The following is a 19,738-nucleotide window of genomic DNA, read 5'->3' as shown; positions in this document are numbered from 1 at the left end:
GGTTATCTTAATCTCTACAGAACTAGGTGCTCACTAGCATACGTTACATTTTTAAATTTGAATGCACTCTTATGGCAAAATAATGACTTACTGTCATTTTTAAGAATGGAAACTAAAATATCAATACCAAATGTAACAGTTTTCTTTGTACAACATTTCTTCTGTAATGTAAACTCTCTTGAACTCTTGCTGGAATATTACAAGTGTTAAAACAGGTTGGTTTGGATAGGCAAAAACAGAATCCTGGCTGCAGGGACATGACAGAAATGTATATCTCCAGCCAAGCCTAAACTTAGATAATCAGCTATAAAAAGCAGAGATGAAACTAAAATATAAAACCCCTCTAGTCAGTAAAACCAGTGGCTAGGGAAATCTTGCATTTCCATGAAGTGTCTGCATTAGGGATACAGGAGGAATAACAAGTTTGGGGGCAGACAGTACATCTTGTTCTCTGTGTGCTGAGGCAATGCTGGGGAGAGACCCAAACCACATTGACCGATGGGAGTTGGCGATCTGAGTAGAAAGCTCAGGAAACAGTTTAGGACTTTGATCTCTAGCTCACTGGCGTCTGTTAAAGCAATGTGATCAGTGCTCAATGAATGAACAAATCATGCAGGAGAAAAAGGATGGGAGCACCAACATTTACAATGTGAATGGGGGAGGGGCAGTAAATGATGAGAAAGAAAGAAGAGCAGATCGACTTCCAAGAATATGACAATCAAAAAGAAAACGACAAGATAGAAAGTTGACTAGATGGCTTCAGGGGCCACTGGAACGTTTGAGAGGGCACTCTTATGACAGCCAAAAATGCTGCAGCAGAATTGCAATAGAATGCAGAACAAATGGGAGGTGAATATGTGGAGGCATTTCCTAGATTACTTTTTCAAGAAATCGAGTAGAGAATGAAAAGAAGTAATAGATGGCAGTTTGAGGACAGCCAGGCAGAATATAGGAAGAGTCTTCCTGGCTGACAGAAGTGTGAGTATATTAGTAGGTGAGGAGGAACAAAAAAGATTATGCAAAACTAGGGCTGGCTGGGTGGCGCAGTTGGTTAGAGCGTGAGCTCTGAGCAACAGGGTCATCAGTTCGATTCCCACAGGGGCCAGTGAGCTGCACCCAAGCTGAGCTGCCGCTGAGCTGCCAATGGGTGGCCGGATGGCTCAGCTGGTGAGAGTGCATGCTCCTAACAACAAGGTTGCTGGTTCAACTCCCGCATGGGATGGTGGGCTGCACGCCCCCCCCCAACTAGGTTGAAAATGGCAACAGGACTTGGAGCTGAGCTGCGCCCTCCACAACTAAGACTGAAGGGCAACAACTTGACTTGGAACTGATGGGTCCTGGAAAAACACAATGTTCCCTTCCCCAATTCCCCAACACTGTTCCCTTCCTCAATTCCCCAATAAAATCTTTAAAAAAATTATGCAAAACTGCCACACTCTGGATCCAAGGATGCTGTGGACGGGCTCCACTGTGATCCCTCCAAGACGCAGTCACTGCCATCATTTAACACCTGGGTTTGAATATCACTCTCTTGACATAGTCAAGTCTTCAGGTTCAGGTCATGATCCAAAAAGATGGAGGTATGAATCCATGCCCAAGATTGGCCTGGCAAACGTAAAGGTCTGCTCCTGACTCATGGACAAGTTCATGGAGACGCTCTCTTCAGGCTTGTATGAGGATCTGCTTGCTTCTCACATGTGTATCTGCTGTACTTTTTATACCCCCCAAACCAAATTATTTCGGAACAGTTACTCTGATTTGTGTCACTTAGGATAGCACTTCCCTTATCCCGAGCTAAGTACATTTAGAAACATATGTCATCACATATGGCATCGTTTGGGAAGTGTGTTGCATCACGCGGAGACCCCCACACCCAAGTTCTCACACACCCCTATAGCTTGCTCCACCCCAGAACACTCTCCTTGGAAACTGTGGTTACCACCGCTCATGACACTTCTTGGCTTCTAATCTAGTCTCACACTTAGACCTGGGTGAGGGGGGTCTCTGGGGAGCACTCAGTGGGCTCCATGCTGGCTCCCCTCTGGCCATACCATTCCCCACTAAGCAAAGTGCCCACGAGCTCTCTCCCAGCAAGCACCTCCCCTAAAGATCATGCTCTGGGCACCTGACACCCCAGGGCCCCTGCCCACATAGCTTTGTTTCTAGGGCCCATGCAGGCCCACTCCCTGGCTCTGTCACCCTGCGGACACACCACTCTACTAGGTGAGCAAACCCTGGCCCAGAGCTTCTGCTTGTGTGGTACTGAGGAGCATGGGAGTACAGTTAGGCGTCCACACAAGCAGCTCCCAGCCTGGACAGCACCTGGCGTGGAATGGGAGGGGTTGGCTGTTCCTTCCCAAGCTGCCATACTTTGCTGGGGGTGAATTCTCAAGAATTCAGGGTTCGAAGTGTGATCCCAGATCTCCAAGTCATTGTAAAGGATACTTGTCAAGGTGAGAGAATGGAGCCCCATGGCAATTTATTTAATGTCTTGCTCTCTTGATTGTAACTTGTGCACCCTGGAACTTCGTATGAGAACCCTCATTTGTACTCCTGCCTTAATCCCTTCTCCTTTTCCAGCCTCCAGATGGAATATTCCTGCAGCAGGACAGGAAATCAAACGATGCTAGATGAAGACATGACAGGCCCAGGGACATCTGCTATATCGAATGTCATCTCTTACGCTTCACTCTCAAAAACAAGGAACTGTTTCGATTAGCTCCTCTTATCAAGACCTCAGCACCTAGACCTCCTCAAGTTGTACCATCTGCTCACTGGCATTTGTCTCTATACCCAGATGTAATGCAGAGGAACCACTGATGTGTTCTCCATCTGACATGTTCAGCATGGAGACTCAGGGCCTGTTCCAGACGTAGGATGTCAGGGGAGGGCAGTGGGCTAGAGAACCTGAACTACAATCCACTGTTGACATTCCATGTGGACCATTTTACTAAACCTGGCCCCTGATCAAAATCAGCTCAGGGACTGAGGGAAATCCCTGAGAAGGATGGGCCTCCAAGGTCTCTGGCCTGACAACGCCATCTTAAGGAGGCCGGTTCAAAGAACCGTGCAACCTTATTGCTAAAATGGTACTGTGGAGTTCAGGGCCTTCAGCAATGCCTTCTGTGGCATTCCCAGAACAATGTCATCTGGTCTGACCAGAATCCTCCCGGTCGTGCCAACTCAGACCTCATTAGGCAGCTGAGCAGGGCAGTTCTGGTGATGAGCTGTTTGTTTTAAACTAAGCCCCAATCAGCCTGTCTGTATCCTCTGCCCAATGATGCTGGCTCTAGTCTCGGGAGCATAACAAAACAAGTACAGGCCTCTTTCCACATCTGCAGATTCTTCTGTCTTCATCCCTCAGTCCATCTAAACAATTCTGGGTGAGGTAAGGTGTCCCCTACCTGGCAGGGCCACTTCTCTCATAAACCAAGTAGCTAAATGTGAATGAGTCCTTTGGGCTGCTTTCTGTTCTACTAGTTCACTGTTCATCCTTACATCATTACTACACTGTCTTAATTACTGTTGTTTCTTATAATGAGAGTTGATATTTAAGATAGAATATCCTTTAGCCTTGTTCTTCTTCAAGAATGGCTTAACTACTCTTTGGCCTTTGTATTTCCATATATATTTAGAATTTGTCAAGTGCCATACCCGCCCCACCCCCCAAAACAAAAACAAAAACCCAACACCCAGCAAGGTAAACTGTTAGGGTTTTGATGGAAAATGCATCACTCAGGTCAGATCAGTTTAACTAGAAATGGTATTTTTGCAATCCTGAGTGTTCCATTCCCTGAGGGTGGTACCTCCTTTCCCCCATATTTTCTCATTTAATTTCTCTCAACATTTTCTCTGAAGTTACCTGGCTCATCTTTGATTAGATTATTCCAATGTACTTGATATATTTTTTAATATACTTGATATTTAAAATACATCCTTTCCTTGATTTCATTCACTAACTGCAGAAAGACACAATTGATTTTTTTATGTTGTGGAAATTCTTTAGATGATTTTAATAACTTATCTGAAAGTTATTTCAGATTTTCCATATCACCTGAGACTAAGAAGACTTTAAATTTTTTTTTTTTAGTTGAGCCATTCTGCCACCTGTCGGCAGCTCAGCTCAGGCCAGGACTCGAACCGCTGTTGCTCAGAGCTCGTACTCTTGAGCGAGCTCTTAACCAACTGAGCCACTTGGCCTGCCCCCAAATTTTCTTCTTATACTTTTTTTTTTTTTTTTGCTTTACTGTACTGGCGAAGAGCTACAGTGGGCCTGCTTGTCTCATTCCCAGAGAGGAAAATTTTTCTATATTTCACCATTGAGTATTTTTTTTTAAATAATAGCTTTACTGAGATATAATTTACATACCATAAAGTTCACTCCTTTAAAGTACACAATTCAGTGGTTTTTAGTAAATTCACAGGTGGGAGCCATCACCATCACCCATTTTGGGAACATTTGATCATTCCATAAAGAAACCCATTACCCACTAGCAGTAACTCCCCATCCTGCTCCAACTCCCACCCTCCTCACCTCGGCAACCACTCATCTACTTGCTGCTTCTGCGGATTTGCCTGTTCTGAACATTTCATACAAATGGAATCATACACTATGTGGCTTCTTGTGCCTGGCTTCTTGCAATGAGCATGTTTTTGAGGTTCATCCATGTTGTGGCATGTGTCAACGCTTTATTCCTTTTTATTGCCAAATAATATTCCACATTTTATTTATCTGTTCATCAGCTGATGGACATTTGGGCTGTTTCCACATTTTGGCTGTTACCGACAGTGCAGTATAATTCAAAAATTTGTGTACAAGTTTTCATGTGGATATATGTTGCAACTTCTCTTGGGTATATAGCTAGGAGTGGACAAATGTTGTTTTCTGTAGATACTCAGTCAGACTAAGGAGTTCCTTTCTATTTCTAGAATGCTAAAAGGCTGCCTGCCTTTCTTCCTTTATTCCCCTCTTTTGTCTTTAAACGTTAAGATAATCATAAAATGTTTGCATTTTATCCTTACATCAACCAGGTATTTCTTAAATAAACCCAATGTAGTCATGATGCATTACCCTATTTATATAAGGGTGTTCGGTTTACTAATATTTTAGTTTCTCTTGACTCTGTGTTCATTAGTGAGACTGAGCTAAAATTTTCCTTTCTTGTAATGTCTTTGACAGGTTGTAGTATGGTTATACTGGCCTTCACAAGTCTTGATTTGTTAATAAATAATATAGGCTTGTGGTATTCTTTGTGAGAAGGTTTGAAATTATGAATTCAATTGAATAGTTATAGATAATTCAGATTTTTTATTTCTTCTTCTGACAGTTTTATTGTGTTTCTTTTTTCCGTAGAAATTGTCTATATCATCTAAATTTTCTGGCATAAAGCTGTTCATAATATCCTTTTATTTTCTTTTAAATGTTTTCAGAATCTGTAGTGAGCAATTTTTCTAGTCCTCATACTGATAACCTGTGCTTTCTCCTTTTTTTTTTCCCCTGTATCAGTCTGGCTACTGATTTTATTAGTTTTTATTTTTTTTAAACAATGTTTAGCATTGTTGACCACCTCTGGTATACAGTTGTTTCCACTGTTATTTTTGTCTTTAATGTTTCTGGCAAACACCCCCAAGGCAAAAAGCTGCTCATAGGCCCTCTCAGATCTAGGCCCAATGAGATCTCACTGATGATTTTAAGATGTTTTCATAACGACCCAGCTTTTTTAGTTGTCTTTGATGGGAAGAATCACCCACTTTGTCAATATTGGATATAGAAAACTGAAAATTTTAGATGTGTACTCAAAAAATTTATGCCACTTACATGTATTACCTATTGAAAAATACAAAAATAATTTAAAAAATAAAGTGGCAGGGAAATGGGCATTTTATAAATTTCTGGTGGGAGTATACATTACTAAAATCATTTTGAAAGCAACCTAGGAACATGCACCAAAACTCAAAAAGGGGAAACCCAAATGTCCGCCAGTAAGGGAATGGTTAAATATATCACAACATGTTCATACATCAGTGCTCCACTTAAATGTTAATATTCCTTTGAGAGGGCAAATTCAGTAAAAGCAAATGAAGTGGGCCGGCCGAGTGGCTTGTTGGTTAAGAGTTGGCTTGGGAGCGTGAGCTCTGAGCAGCAGCGCCACCGGTTCGTTTCCCACATGGACCAGTGACGCTGTGCCCTCTACAGCTAAGATGGTGAACAACAGCTTGACCTGGAGCTGGGCTGCCGTGAGTTGTCGGCGACGGCGTAGGCTGCAGCCCCTGCTGCAGGGGGCTGCCATAAGCTGCCGTAAGTGGCCGGCAGCCAGCATGAGCAGCTGGCAGCCAGCGTGAGTGGCCGTCCAATGGTCAGCGACTGATTGCCTCAGCCAGGAAGAGTGCAATGATCACAATACCAACATGGGCCAGTGAAGCGGCGTCCTCCACAACTAGACAGAAGAACAAAAGGACAGCAACTTGTCTGTTCCCCTTCCCCGATTACCCAATAAAATCTTAAAAAAAAAAAAAAGCAAATGAAGCAACTGTCACGCTTCAGCGTGAATTAGCTGAAAAGGTGATTGAGTAGGGCAGGGATACAGAATAGGCCTGAGGCAAAGTAGGACTCCCATTTCTGAGAGCGGCCCAACTTAAAATTTCCAAAATTTAGCTTTACCTGGGTGTTATCTACAAAGTTTTCACATGGAAAGCAACTGCACGCTTAAAAGAAAAACTATCTCATTGGTGCTCTATACCAGAGAGGTGAAGATGCTGCAAAGGGACTCAGACACACGTTCTGGGGTTGTTACCTGCATTAGTTGCCCTTATGGCCCGGGAGCTGAGGGACCTGCTCACATCCTGTTGGGTGGCCAGCACTAAACCCTGCAGAGCGGCTGTTCAGAGCCATGTTTCAGGACATAGTTATAGCTATAATAATAAAGGGGAAGAGAACTCTAATACCAGCATTTTCCATGCACTACTGTGGTTAAAATAGTTTGTGCAAAAGGACTCATGTAACAGTGCACTACACCACAAAATTTTAGAGCAGGGACCTCAGAAACTATACAGTCTGGTTCTGTGCAATGTTGTCAGTCTTGGTGTGGTAACTACCTACTCCTGCTCCTCTCTGCTGCTACTTCATGTTACCCCTTTTTTTCTGACTGTTTAAATGCTCCTCTCTGTCAAATAATTTGGACCCCAAACATAGAATAAACAAGAATTTAAAAAATAGATATTATGTCATTACCTAATCTATGACAGGCACTTTATGTACTCATACGTTATTCATTTTATTTACACAAAATATTGAAAGGTAGGTACTATCATCTTTGCTGTATAAGAGAATAAACTTTAGTCAGAAACAATAGTAATTCACCCAAGGTCACCTGTAAGCAGCGGGGTGGGCCTGGAACCTGACCTATCTCTGACCTGCTCACTTGCAGCTGAAGAAACTGAGGCGAAAGTACATAACCAATTTAACAGAGTATCCATAATCAGAAGACTTACAGCTCCCTAGCACATTTTCTTGTTATTGCTTCAAGGTTGGAAGTTACATAATTTCAATAACATCAACATGTTATTGGTTTTTTTTAACAATACTGCATGTGAGATTGGGGTGGGCAGACAGGCAGATGATGATAGAACATTACCCCAACTAAAGGCATCCCAGGAATGCAGTTCCTCTAAATCAGCAACAATTGCATCTCTGTAGTCTGATAAAACTCAAGTGGCATCATGTAGGCTAGTATAAACGTTAGGAATTTTTGATGCAAGTCTTCTATGAAAACCAGATTTCTTAAGCTCCATTTTTGTGCTTCCAACTCCGCCTTCTCAGCCTGCAGACTAATGTTTTCCCCCTGCTGCTGCTTTCCACTTTTCCTGTGATTTAGAAAAAATATTTCCCTTGGTAACCATTTTTCCTGGTTACTCCCTTGGCTGATTTTCTGCACAAAGAACAGAAAGGCATTTATCCCCAAGGGAGGCAGTTACTACTAAGAAGTCAGTTAACATTTTTCACAACATTCCCTTCTGTCCTTTGTTTTAAAGAAAGCTCTGATTTTTGTTTCATTTTCAGCTGGAGACTTAAATGACACCAAGCAAAGCCTACTTAGTTTAGCTTTCCAGGTAAAAAAGCTTTTAACTTTTAAGTTTCTACTACAGCATGTGGAATGGTTTTAATATTTGGGTGTGTTATGTTGTAAATATGTTTAACACTTGAGGAAATTAGCTCTTACTAATAGATTTTTAAAGTTTAAAATGTACATTATTCTGTTTACTTGTTTTTCTCAGGATAAATACTTCCCAAGTATTTCAAACTTTATAGAATTAGGATTAAATATATTTTTATATGTTTAAATATAATTACGTGCTCAACAGAAGTATAAGTGGGTTCGAAAATTTATTCTTTCTCTATTTTTAAGTCCTAAAAGAACATACAGGATTAATTAAAGCTGTTTTCATTTGAAGCCTGTTGAGTGAAGTTAAAAGGGATCACAGACATCTCACGGCTTTTGTGTAGAAGTTTAAAATTCTAAATTTAATGTTTTAAAAGCTTACTTAAGACAGCTGATGAAAAACTTTAAATGGAGAAAAACAGTAAGTTAACCAAAGTTTACAGAGGTTATTTAATGTTGGTATAAACACAGTAAGTGCTAGAAGGAAGAATTTATTGGTCAAAATAATAGTTACTGTGATTAGAGTGCCATAAAATTTTACCTCTAGAAACATATTCAATCAATTGTAAAATTGCTTATTAAATAGTAAATGCAATGAGAATTCTATAAATCACTGAAAAAAACAAAGGCGTAGGTATCAATTATAAAATTAGCATTGAAAGGCCATTTCATAACAATTATTTAAACATTTCAATGAGACTATTTAGATTCTGATTTTGTTAAAATTAAGAGAGCTCTGCAAATATATTTCTGAACGTATCTATTTAGATTTCTGGATAAGTAAAAGTAAGCCAATTTGGGGGACACAAAGAGAAAGACTGAGGAGTGGGTTTCCAGGGTAAGAAACGGGGAGGGAGGTGAGCTCAGACACCCTGGTGAGTGGGTGCTCAGAGGAGGCCCAGGGACAACAGGAAACCTGAGACTCCCATGGGAGTTATCTCCAGAGCCTTCAAGTCCAGGGCCCAGCTCTTCATAACTCTTACCCAGCATAGGACGGAGAGCCTAAACATGACTGCCAAGGCAAGAACAATTCCATATATATATATATATATATATATATATATATATATATATGTTCATGCAGAGCGCAGCATTTACGCTCTCTTCCAGAATCCACTTTCCTGCCCCCAGTAGCAAATTCTACTTCCAGCCTATCTCACAGCCCGGCTTTTCATACTGCTTTCCACTGCTGCTATTGCCACTTGTTTTCCAACATTAACTTGCTCTCTGAATTGACTTTTACAATTTTAGCTGCCAATCAGCTAAGGGGTTTGCTCCTTCCTTGCATTTTGCATGTTTTTATAAAAGTAGATTACAAAAAGTTGTTCTAATATAGGTTCATTTCAATGACCTATAGCAAGGGTTTTGAAATGACTGTAGTAATTAATGTACATATATACTGAACAAAGTTTGCATGCTGAGGTTAGCTGACATAAAGATATCTTTGAGGCTGCAATTTCTTGAGCTAAGGTAAAGTGGTGGCAAGTTAGAATATAACCCAAGGGTAACCTCACTAGAGAAGGATGATGCTAGTGGAAGAAGTTATAAAATGAACCATTAAGATCCAGGAGATCAAAATGAGAAGGTATCACACCCTGTTCTCTCACCAGGATCTCTAGAAATAACACAAGATATGTTACAAACAAATACACACATGAATGTATAGCTGCATTAGGAAATAAAAGGGGAAATCCTGGTGAGACAGAAACCGTGAGGGAGAAGATAGGAATGAATTTAAAGAGGGAAAGCACAGCCTTAGTATGGGAGATAACTGAGTAAAAGAGAGCTTGTGTGGGGAAAAAAAGAGTCATTAGATTAAAAGGTGCCAAGAAGGATAATTAAAAACAAACAAACAAACCATACAACCATATACATTATGGTAAAACTTCTGAATATTAAAAATGAGTTGAAAATATGAAAAAAACAACAACTTCTATAGGAAGAGGGAAAATAAGATTTCTTAGGAAGAGATGCAAATCAGGCTCAAGTTAAACTTCTCACCAGTAACACTAGATATAAGAAACTCGTGGAATAATATCTGTAAAGTATGAAAAAAATTTAAATAATTCAATTTCCAATTAAACAGAATTATATTTCCTGACACATAAGAATTCAAGATTTTTACAACTCTCAACATTCTCTTCAGAAAAGAGGATGTACTTCAGCAGGAAATAAAATGAAACTAATCCAAGGTAACTTTTGCTTCTAATAATGGCAGGCTGGGCAATTCAGACCAATCAACCTGCTGAGAATAATTAGACAAGATAGGAAAACAACAGGGCCAGTACATGGGGCAGGACTGAAACCCAAAGAAGTGTGGATCAGCTTTCCTTTTGGAGGCATCTGTGGATCCAGCAGAGGTAGCTCAGAAGCTTAGTGCAGCTTTAAAACACCTTCATGAGAAAAGAGAGAAACAAATATCAAAGGGCCAAGCAAGCAGCAGGGGTGACAGGGAAAAGTCATGTTGGTGAAATCACCAGGCTTTGGTTTGGGGCAAAAAGTGCAATTATTAATTGGATATAGTGAAGCTCAGCTTCAAATCACTCAATCTATGATTGGTAGTGCCCTTAGCCTCATGCCCAAAGCATATAATCCTTTTGGGATAAATGATACATTATCCTAAGGCTTCAAAGTATTATAATTTTTCATATACAATGTCTGGCACTATATCAAAAGCCATGAGGCATAAGAAGAAACAGAACAACATGACTAAAACCCAAAAGAAATACAGACTATGGAAAGAGACATACAGAGGGTCCAGAAAATGGAGTCTCCAAACACAGGTTTTTAAAAAACTGTGCTGAATATGTTCAAAAAGTAAAAGAATAGAATGAAAATTTCAGTAGCATCAGAAACAGTAAGAATCCACTGAAAATTTAAAAAGCTTAAGAAAAAAACCCCACAAAAGAAATAAGGAAGTCAATGAGTAGATTTAGTAGCAGATAAATCACAGTTAAAGAAATAGTTAATGAACTGGAAGACAGATTAAAAGAATAACCAGGATGAATCACAGAGTGACAGAAGGATGAAAAATACAAGAGAGGGAAAGAGACATAAAAGACATAATAAGAAACCAGCAAACAAAACAGAAACAAACTCATAGATACAGAGAACAAACTGATGATTTCCAGATGGGAGGAGGGTTGGGGGACTGGGTTAAAAGGTGAAGGGATTAAGTACAAATTGGCACCTACAGAACAGTCACAGGGATGTAAAGTACAGCATAGGAAATATAATCAATAATATTGTAATAATTATGTATGGTGTCAGGTAGGTACTAGACTTATCAGGACAATCAGTTTGTATGTTATATAAATGTCTAACCGCTATGTTGTACACCTGAAACTAATACAGAGTGTCAACTGTAATTGAAAAACAAAACTTTTAACAACAAAACAGGACATAATAAGGCTATCCTGATGTAATTGTAGTTCTAAAATAGAGAGAGCAGAGAGAAACAAGAAAGTATTATTTGAAGGGATATGGGCTTGGAAGTTTCCAAATCTGATAAATATCAGGCTTTAGATTCAAAAAGTACTATGAATCTGAACAGGATAAAAACAAGAAAATCATAAGTACAACAAGGTAAAACAGCTGAAAACCAAAGCCAAAGAGAACATCTTAAAAGCAGCCAGAAAAAAAAGTTACTTTTAAAGGAGCAATAATTAGATTGACAGATGAATACTTAATAGTAGAAATTATGGAAACAAGAATACACTGCAATGAATCTTCAAAGTGCTGAACAAAAACACTTGTCAACCTAGAATTCCATGTCTAGGGAATACATCCTCCTTTCAGAATAAACATAAAATATAAGCATTTTCAGATAAACGAAAAAAGAATTGGTGATCAATAGTCCAGCACTAAAGGAATTACAGAAATAAAATAATCCCAATAGAAGACTGGAGATACAAGGAGGAATAAAGAGAAACAAACAGGATAAATGTTTAGGTAATCCTAAATCTCAATTGGGGGAAGTTAAAGTTGAAAATAAAATGATGCAAAAACTATACTAAGCAGACATTAACCAAAGAAGACAACAACATTATTAGACAAAGTGGATCTTATGACAAAAAGCAGTACTAGAGATACAGAAAGTACTTAACAATAGCCCCAGAAAGCTATAACAATCCTAAATTTGTATACACCTTTAACATAGCCTCAAAATGTTAGTAAACATGACCAAAGTGACCTATAAATATTAAACTACATCCAAAAATAAACCCAAGGGATAATACAGTTAAAAAACAATGAAGACTCTATTATTACATTATTTGTAAATTAAAACTAAAACACAAAAATACTTCCAGAAGATATATGTACAAATGTTTACAATAGCAAAACACTGGGAAAAATTAAATATCCACCATCAAACTGTTTGTTAAATAACTTGTGAAATGAAAATAGTGTACAGGCCTGCTGAGTTTACATACATTGACATATATGTCCACAATTTTTTTACTAAGTAAAAAGAAAATTGCAGCATAATATATATCAAACCATTCCATTTGTGTTTAAATATGTATATTCATATGTGTTTAGAAGGGGTTATGAAAGGTACACTAAAATAGGGTTTGGGAAACTACAGCCCAAGTGCCATCAGAACACTGCCATGCCTGTCCATTAACTTATCTTCTGTGGCTACTTTGGGGCTACAATAATAGCAAAGTTATTGTTGAGTGGTTTCAACAGAGACTGTTGGTCCGCAAAGCCAAAAACACTGACTCTCTTGACCTAGAAGAAAAAGTGTGCCTACCTTGTACTAAGCTTTGAATTATGGTTAAGGCAACTTATATTTTATGCCTTATACACATATGATGTATCATTTTGAGTTTTTAAAAAATATACTATTTGTATAAATTTAAACACATCCTAAAAAGGACTGAGAAAAAAAGATGATGACCTTAGGAGAGAGAAACTGTGAGAACATGGCTTTTATCTTTAAATCTCTTATGGGCTATCATGTGGACAACAAATTATAGCTCAACCTAAAGAAGACCTTTTGGACAAAGTTGTCTGAACATGGAAGATAAAGAATTTCCCACTACTGGAAAAGTACATGACTTCAAAGACTTATTCCAAATCTGAGCTCTGTGCAATGAAGCACCATGATAAATGATGGAGATTGCTACGAAACAACAGCATCACTTGAGCACAACAGAAATACAAACTGAAAGGAGGATCATAAATTGAGGAATATGCAGTTCTGAAAACATAAGCTCATGTATGAGACTCGGACACAGATCAAAGGAAAAGAATGTCTTGGAATTAGTAGAATAGCTTGGGTTACCATTTGGAAATGATTCATTTATAACTAACCCCATTTAGTTATAGTACAGATTATAGTTTGTTTACCTACTAACATACTGATGGACATTTGAATGGCTTTTACTTTTTGTCTAGTATGAAGAAAGCTTCTATGAACATTTATACACAAGTCTTCATGTGGACACGCTTTTTTCTCTTGGGTAAATGTCTAGGAGGGAAATGGCTGGGTAAGTGGTAGGTGCACATTTAACTTTTGAAGAAACTGCCAAACTGTTTTCCAAAAATGTCTACGTTGTTTTACATCACCACGGGCCTTGTGTGAGAATTCTAGTTACTCCACATCCTTGACAACACTTGCTATGGTCTGCCTTTTTAATTTTAGCCATTCCAATAGGTGTGCAGTGGTATCTCATTGAGGTTTTGATTTCCATTTCTGTAATGACTCATGATTTTGAGCATCCTGTCATGGGCTTATTTGCCATTTGTGATCATCTTTGATGAAGTGTGTTCAAAGCTTTGGGCTGTATTAAAAATTGGGTGGTTTTATAAAGTTCTCAGCACCCAAAATTGGACATACTAGGACATATGTATTGGTTCTCCACAGTATGTGACCATTCTGAATGCTCATTACCATTTTGATACAAAAGCCAAGGTGAAAACAAAACCCTCTGTAGGATTTGTCAAGGAACCTTTTAAAAGGAGTAGTTTCCAGCCATAACAGATGGTACAAGGGAAAGCTCTTGCAGGAGCTTTGAAGGTCTTCAGTCCCTGAGAGATATTGCAGGTTTGGTTCCAGACCACTGCAATGAAGCAAATATGGCAAAAAAGCAAGTTGTAATCTTTCAGCTGGTAGAGGGTCTTGCCTCTAATTTTTAAAACCTATCTGTTTGGTGCACTAAAATGAAGTGCAATTAAAAAGAAAATTGGGTGGTTTTTCTTTTTATAATTGAGTTAAAACATCTTTATTTTTTATTTTTATTTTTTGGCTGAGCCATCCTGCTACGCGTTGGCAGCTCAGCGGCAGCTCAGCTTGGGCTGGGAATCAAACCACTAGTTGCTCAGAGCTCAAACTCTTGAGCGAGCTCTTAACCAACTGAGCCACTCGGCTGGCCCCTAAGACATCTTCATTCTTTTCTTTTTTAAAGATTTTATTGGGGAATTGGGGGAGGAGAACAGAGTGGTGAATCTGAAGGGGAACAGACAAGTTGCTGTCCTTTTGTTCCTCAGTCTAGTTGTGGAGGACGTTGTTGCTTCATTGGCCCATGTTAGTATTGTGATCATTGTGCTCTTCTCGGCTGAGGCAGATCAGTCGCCAGTCTCTGGACAGCCACTCACGGCGGCTCTTGGCAGCTCACGCTGGCTGCCGGCCGCTCATGCTGGCTGCCAGTCACACACGGTAGCTTATGGCAGCCCACTGCAGCAGGGACTGCAGCCTACTCCATCGCCAGCGACTCATGGCAGCCCAGCTCCAGGTCCAGCTGTTCTTCACCATCTTAGCTATAGAGGGCAGTGAGACTGACCCTCATGTGGGATCCAAACCGGGGCCCTGCTGCTCAGAGCTGGCGTCCCAACCCAGCTCTTAACCAACGTGCCACTCGGCCAGCCCAAAACATCTTTATTCTTCATAGAAGTTCTTTGTTGTACATTTTGCAAATAATTTTCCCATTATGTGGCATCCCTTTTCATGTTCTTAACAGTGTCTTTTGAAAAGAAACAGATTTCAATTTTGATGAAGTCCAATTTATTTTTTAAAATATTCCATGCTTTCATTACTGTATTTAAGAAATCTTTGCTAAACCCAAGGTCATCAAAAGTTTTTCCTATGTTTACTTGTACGAATACTTTTTCCTCTTACATTATCTAAGGTGACTTTTTATACTGTATTTTTATTTTGTATGTGACTATGCAATTATTCTATTGGGTTGTTGGAAAAGCCATGATGCATTTTTGCAACGAAAAACAGAAAAAATACGTCATGACTTTTCCGACAACCCAACAGTACCTTGTGTTGAAAAGATCACCCTTTCTCCATTAAAACTCTTGGTGCCTCTGTCAAAATCCAATTGACTGTGTATGTTTGGTCTATTTCTATACTCTCTATTCTGTTGATTTACTTGTCTGCTTAACACGAATATCACACTAGCTTTATTTTTCTAGCTTTTAATAAGTATTGAAATCAGGTAGTGTTAGCTATCCAAATTTGTCCTTTTTTTACAAAGTTGCTTTGGCTGTTCTAGGTTCTTTGCATTTCCATATAAGTTTTGGAACCACCATGTCAATGTTTTTAAAAGCCTGCTAGAATTTTGATTGGCTTTGTGATCAAATCTATCGATTAATTTAAGGGAGAATTGAGAATTTAAAACTAAGTGATCTGATCCATATACACAGTATATATCTTCATTTATGTAGGTGTTCGTCCATTTATTTCAGCAATGCTTTATAGTTTCCAGGGCAGTAATCTTGTACATCTTTTGGTCAGAACTATCCTTTAGGATGTCACATTTTTATGTTATTATAAATAGCTTCATTTTTAACTTCACTTCCTGATTGTTGTTAGTATATAGAAATAATCTTGATTTTTATATCCCCGATCTTGATCTTGAATCCTGAAACTTCATCAAGCTCTTATTAGTTGTAGGAACTTTTTTTGTACCATAGGATTTCCTACATAGATGATCATGACATTTGTGAATAAAGTCAGTTTTTCTTCTTCCTTTCCAATCTGGATGCATTTTACTTCTTGGTCATACCTTACTATACTGGCTACAACATTCAGTAAAATGTTGACTAGAAGTGGTGAGGCCAGACCCCCTTTCATTGTTCCTGATCTTAAGGGGAAAACATTGTTTTTAACAATTAAGCATGAGGTTTAGCAATGCATTTTTTTATACATGCCAATTATCAGATTTAGGTTTACAGCAAGTTAAAATCGATGAACCAACACTGAGACATCATTATAACCAAGTCAAGAATTCACAATTCACATTTGGTGTTGTACATTGTATAGGTTTGGATAAATGTATAATGACATGTATACACCATGAACAGTAATATAGAATATTTTCGCTGCCCTAAAAATCTTCTGTGTTCCATCTATTCATCCCTCACCCATGAAACCCCTGGCAACCACTGATTTTTTTTACTGCCTTTTCCAGAATGCCATATAGTTGCAATCATACAGCATTAGCATTTTCAGATTGGCTTCACTTAGTAGTATGCATTTAAGGTTCTTCCACATCTTTGCATGGATTGACAGCTCGTTTCTTTTTAGCACTGAATAATATTCCATTGTCTGGATGGACTGCAGTTTATCCATCACCTAATGAAAGGCATCTTAGTTGCTTCCAAGTTTTGGCAATTGTGAATACAGCTGCTGTAAACATGCATGTGTAGGTTTTTGTGTGGATCTAAGTTTTCAACCCATTTGGGTAAATACCAAGGAGCATGATTGCTGGGTCATATATTAAGAATATGTTTAGTTTTCTAAAAAACTGCCAAACTGTCTTCCAAAATGGCTGCCCCATTTTGCGTCCCCACCAGCAATGAATGAGAGTTCCTGTTGCTTCACATCATTATCCCCATTTGGTGTTATCAGTGTTTTTTATTTTGGCCATTCTAATAGCTGTACAGTGCTATCTTGTTGTTTTAACTTGCAATATACTATTTTAAAATCAATATTTGAGACAGGAAAGTAGAAATTCTGGATGATAACTATGGATTTGTCTATTTCTTCTTGCAGTTCTATCAGTTTTTTTCTTTATGTATTTTGAAGTTGTATTGTTCAGTATATAAAGTTTAGGATTGTTATATCTTCATGAAAAAAAATCCTTTATCATTATGCAATGGCTCTTTTTATTTTTGATAGTATTCTTCATCTTATCTACTTCATCTTATATTATTATAGCCATTCCACTTAGTTTATTTTTCAATTCATTTGACATACAATATTGCATTAGTTTCAGATGTATAACATAGTGATTAGACATTCATGCGTATATAACTTACAAAGTGATCATCCCGATAAGTCTGGTACCCCCCTGACTATATTCCCTATGCTGTATTTTACATCCCAGAGTTCTACTTATCTTTTGATAAGTATATATTTTACATAGTATATATTTTCCATCCTTTTAATTTTAACCCATTTGTATCTATATTTAGCATAAGTTTCTTGTACGCAGCATCAAGTTGGGTTCTGCTTTTAAAAATTCAATCTGACAGTCTGTCTTTTAATTGTGGCATTTAATCAATTTACATTTAATATAATTGACATGTTTTGGATTATTTTTTATCATTCCACTTTATCTCCTTTATTGGCATATTAGCTGTAACTCTGTTTGTTTCGTGGTTACCTTAGGGTTCATAATATGCACCTTTAACTTACTACAGTTTCCCTTCAAGTGATATTACGTATTCCACTTTGCTGATAGTATAAGAAACTTACAACAGTACCTTTACATTGCCTACTTCCTCCACTTTGCTTCTGTTCCCATACATTTTACTTCTACTTGTGTGATAAACACCCAAATAGAGTATTATTGTATTAATGTAATTGTTAAACAGTTGAGTGTATTAGACAGTCTTTGAGTACCTTAAAGGCGTTGCTCTCCTGTCTTCTGGCTTGTACTGTTTCTGAAGAGAAGTCTGCCTTTATTAATAACTTTGTGTCTTTTTTTTTTTTGGTTGCTTTTAACATTTTCTCCTTATCATTGGTTTTAAGGCAATTTGAATATGATAAATATTTTCTTCATATTTCTTATGTTTGGGGTTCAATAGGCTTGGATATGTGGTTTTATCATTTTCATCAAACTTGGAAAATGATCGGTTTTTATTTCTTAATATTTTTGTGACTCCCTAGTCCTTTGGGGACTGGAATTGGACATAAATTGATCTGCCTGTAGTTATCCCATAGCTCAGTGATGCTCTGTTCTCGTTTCTCATTAGTCTTTTGTGTGTATGTGTGTTGTTGCATTTTGTATAATATCTCGACTATGTTTTCAAGTTCACTAATTTCTTCTGTAATATCTATGTGCTATTCATCCCTTGTAGTATAGTTTTTATCTCTCACACTGTAGTTTTCATCTTTAAATGTTTGATTTGGATCTCATTTAAATATCCTCTACCTTCTTGAATATCTGGACAAAAGTTATAATAACTTTTAATGACTTACTTAATAGTTATGTCAGCTGTACCATTTTGGGATTGGTTTCAATAGATTGATTTTTCTCATCATTATGGGTCAACTCTTCCTGCTTCTTTGTGTGCCTGGTAAATTTCTGCTGGTGTCTTGAGCACTGTTAGGTGATCTGGGACATGGTTAAGTTATTGTACCTAGTTTGACCCTTTCAGGAAGGCTTGTGGATCAGTTGTTAAATGGGACCAGGGCAGCTGTTAGTCTAGGGTGAACTGATTCTCTTGCTGTGCCGGCTGTCCTGATGCTCTGTGAAGTACACGTTTTCCACTCTGGTGGGCACACAAACTCTGCCCAGCCTGTTTTGAGCCCAAGGGATTTTTCTTTTACAGGAGTTGTTTCTCCAGTGTCGAGTACTTTACAGGTACAAATGTGCTCCTCAGTGCTTAGGTGAAGATTTTAGGTCTTTGGAAGGCTTTCTCTTGGTAGCTCTCACCTCTTTGTACTCTGCCCTGTAAACTCTTGCCTCTCTGGTATCCCCAGACCCCCAGGTCTGTCTTTTTAGCTGAGGGAGACTGTGGGGCTCCACTTGGGTCCCCTCTCTGGGCTGCAGCCTGGGAGAGAATTCCCTCACCTTGGGATTTGCCACCTCTCTCAGGGGTCTCTGTCTGTGCTGTTCTGTGTCTAATGTTTGAAAATGTGCTTAATTAATTTTATCAGAATTTTAAGTTGTTTTAGGTGGGAACGTATATTTGGTCTGTTCTTCCATCTTGGCTGGAAGCAGAAGTTGGATTTGATAAGTTTTGTCACAAAATTGGTATAATGGCTGATGGGTTCTCTAAGAAGTGACCATGAATTAACTTGCAGCTTCTCCAGGAGTCGCTACTTGGTTACTATCTGTCCACTGGCAAGAATGTTGACAATGCAGGGATGCAGATCTTCTACAAATGAGTGCTCATATTCTTGGCCTCTAGGTGATGAACCTTATGGTGGAATGTCAAAAACAGGTCAGGGAGTGACATTTGTACCTAGGCAAAGGAACCAGGGTGGCAACCCTGTGTTTGCTAGTCTCGGCAGGTTCCTTACTGAGAAATCACAATATTTGGTGGAACCTGACACTGATCGCCCATCTCCTACACATCTGGGTGGCAGGTAGTGAGCTGTGGAAGGCCTGCCGCAC

At 38.7% G+C, this 19,738-nt stretch overlaps 2 protein-coding genes across 4 annotated transcripts in view; one reads left to right on the top strand and one right to left on the bottom strand.

Annotated features, from left to right (window-relative positions):
- Positions 1-19,738, bottom strand: part of CENPP (centromere protein P) — a 268,335-nt gene that overhangs the window by 40,583 nt on the left and 208,014 nt on the right. The window lies entirely within an intron of this gene.
- Positions 8,000-19,738, top strand: part of ECM2 (extracellular matrix protein 2) — a 37,178-nt gene continuing 25,439 nt past the window's right edge. For both annotated transcript variants that reach the window (XM_019630511.1, XM_019630509.1), the window contains exon 1: positions 8,000-8,109. The gene's annotated coding sequence lies outside the window, so the exon portion shown is untranslated. The remainder of the gene's footprint in view (positions 8,110-19,738) is intronic.

Source organism: Hipposideros armiger, unplaced genomic scaffold (assembly GCF_001890085.2).
Source record: "Hipposideros armiger isolate ML-2016 unplaced genomic scaffold, ASM189008v1 scaffold_919, whole genome shotgun sequence".
In the NCBI taxonomy this organism is placed as follows: domain Eukaryota; kingdom Metazoa; phylum Chordata; class Mammalia; order Chiroptera; family Hipposideridae; genus Hipposideros; species Hipposideros armiger.
Note: the sequence above shows the minus strand (reverse complement) of the source record. Positions and strands in the feature narration are given on the sequence as shown.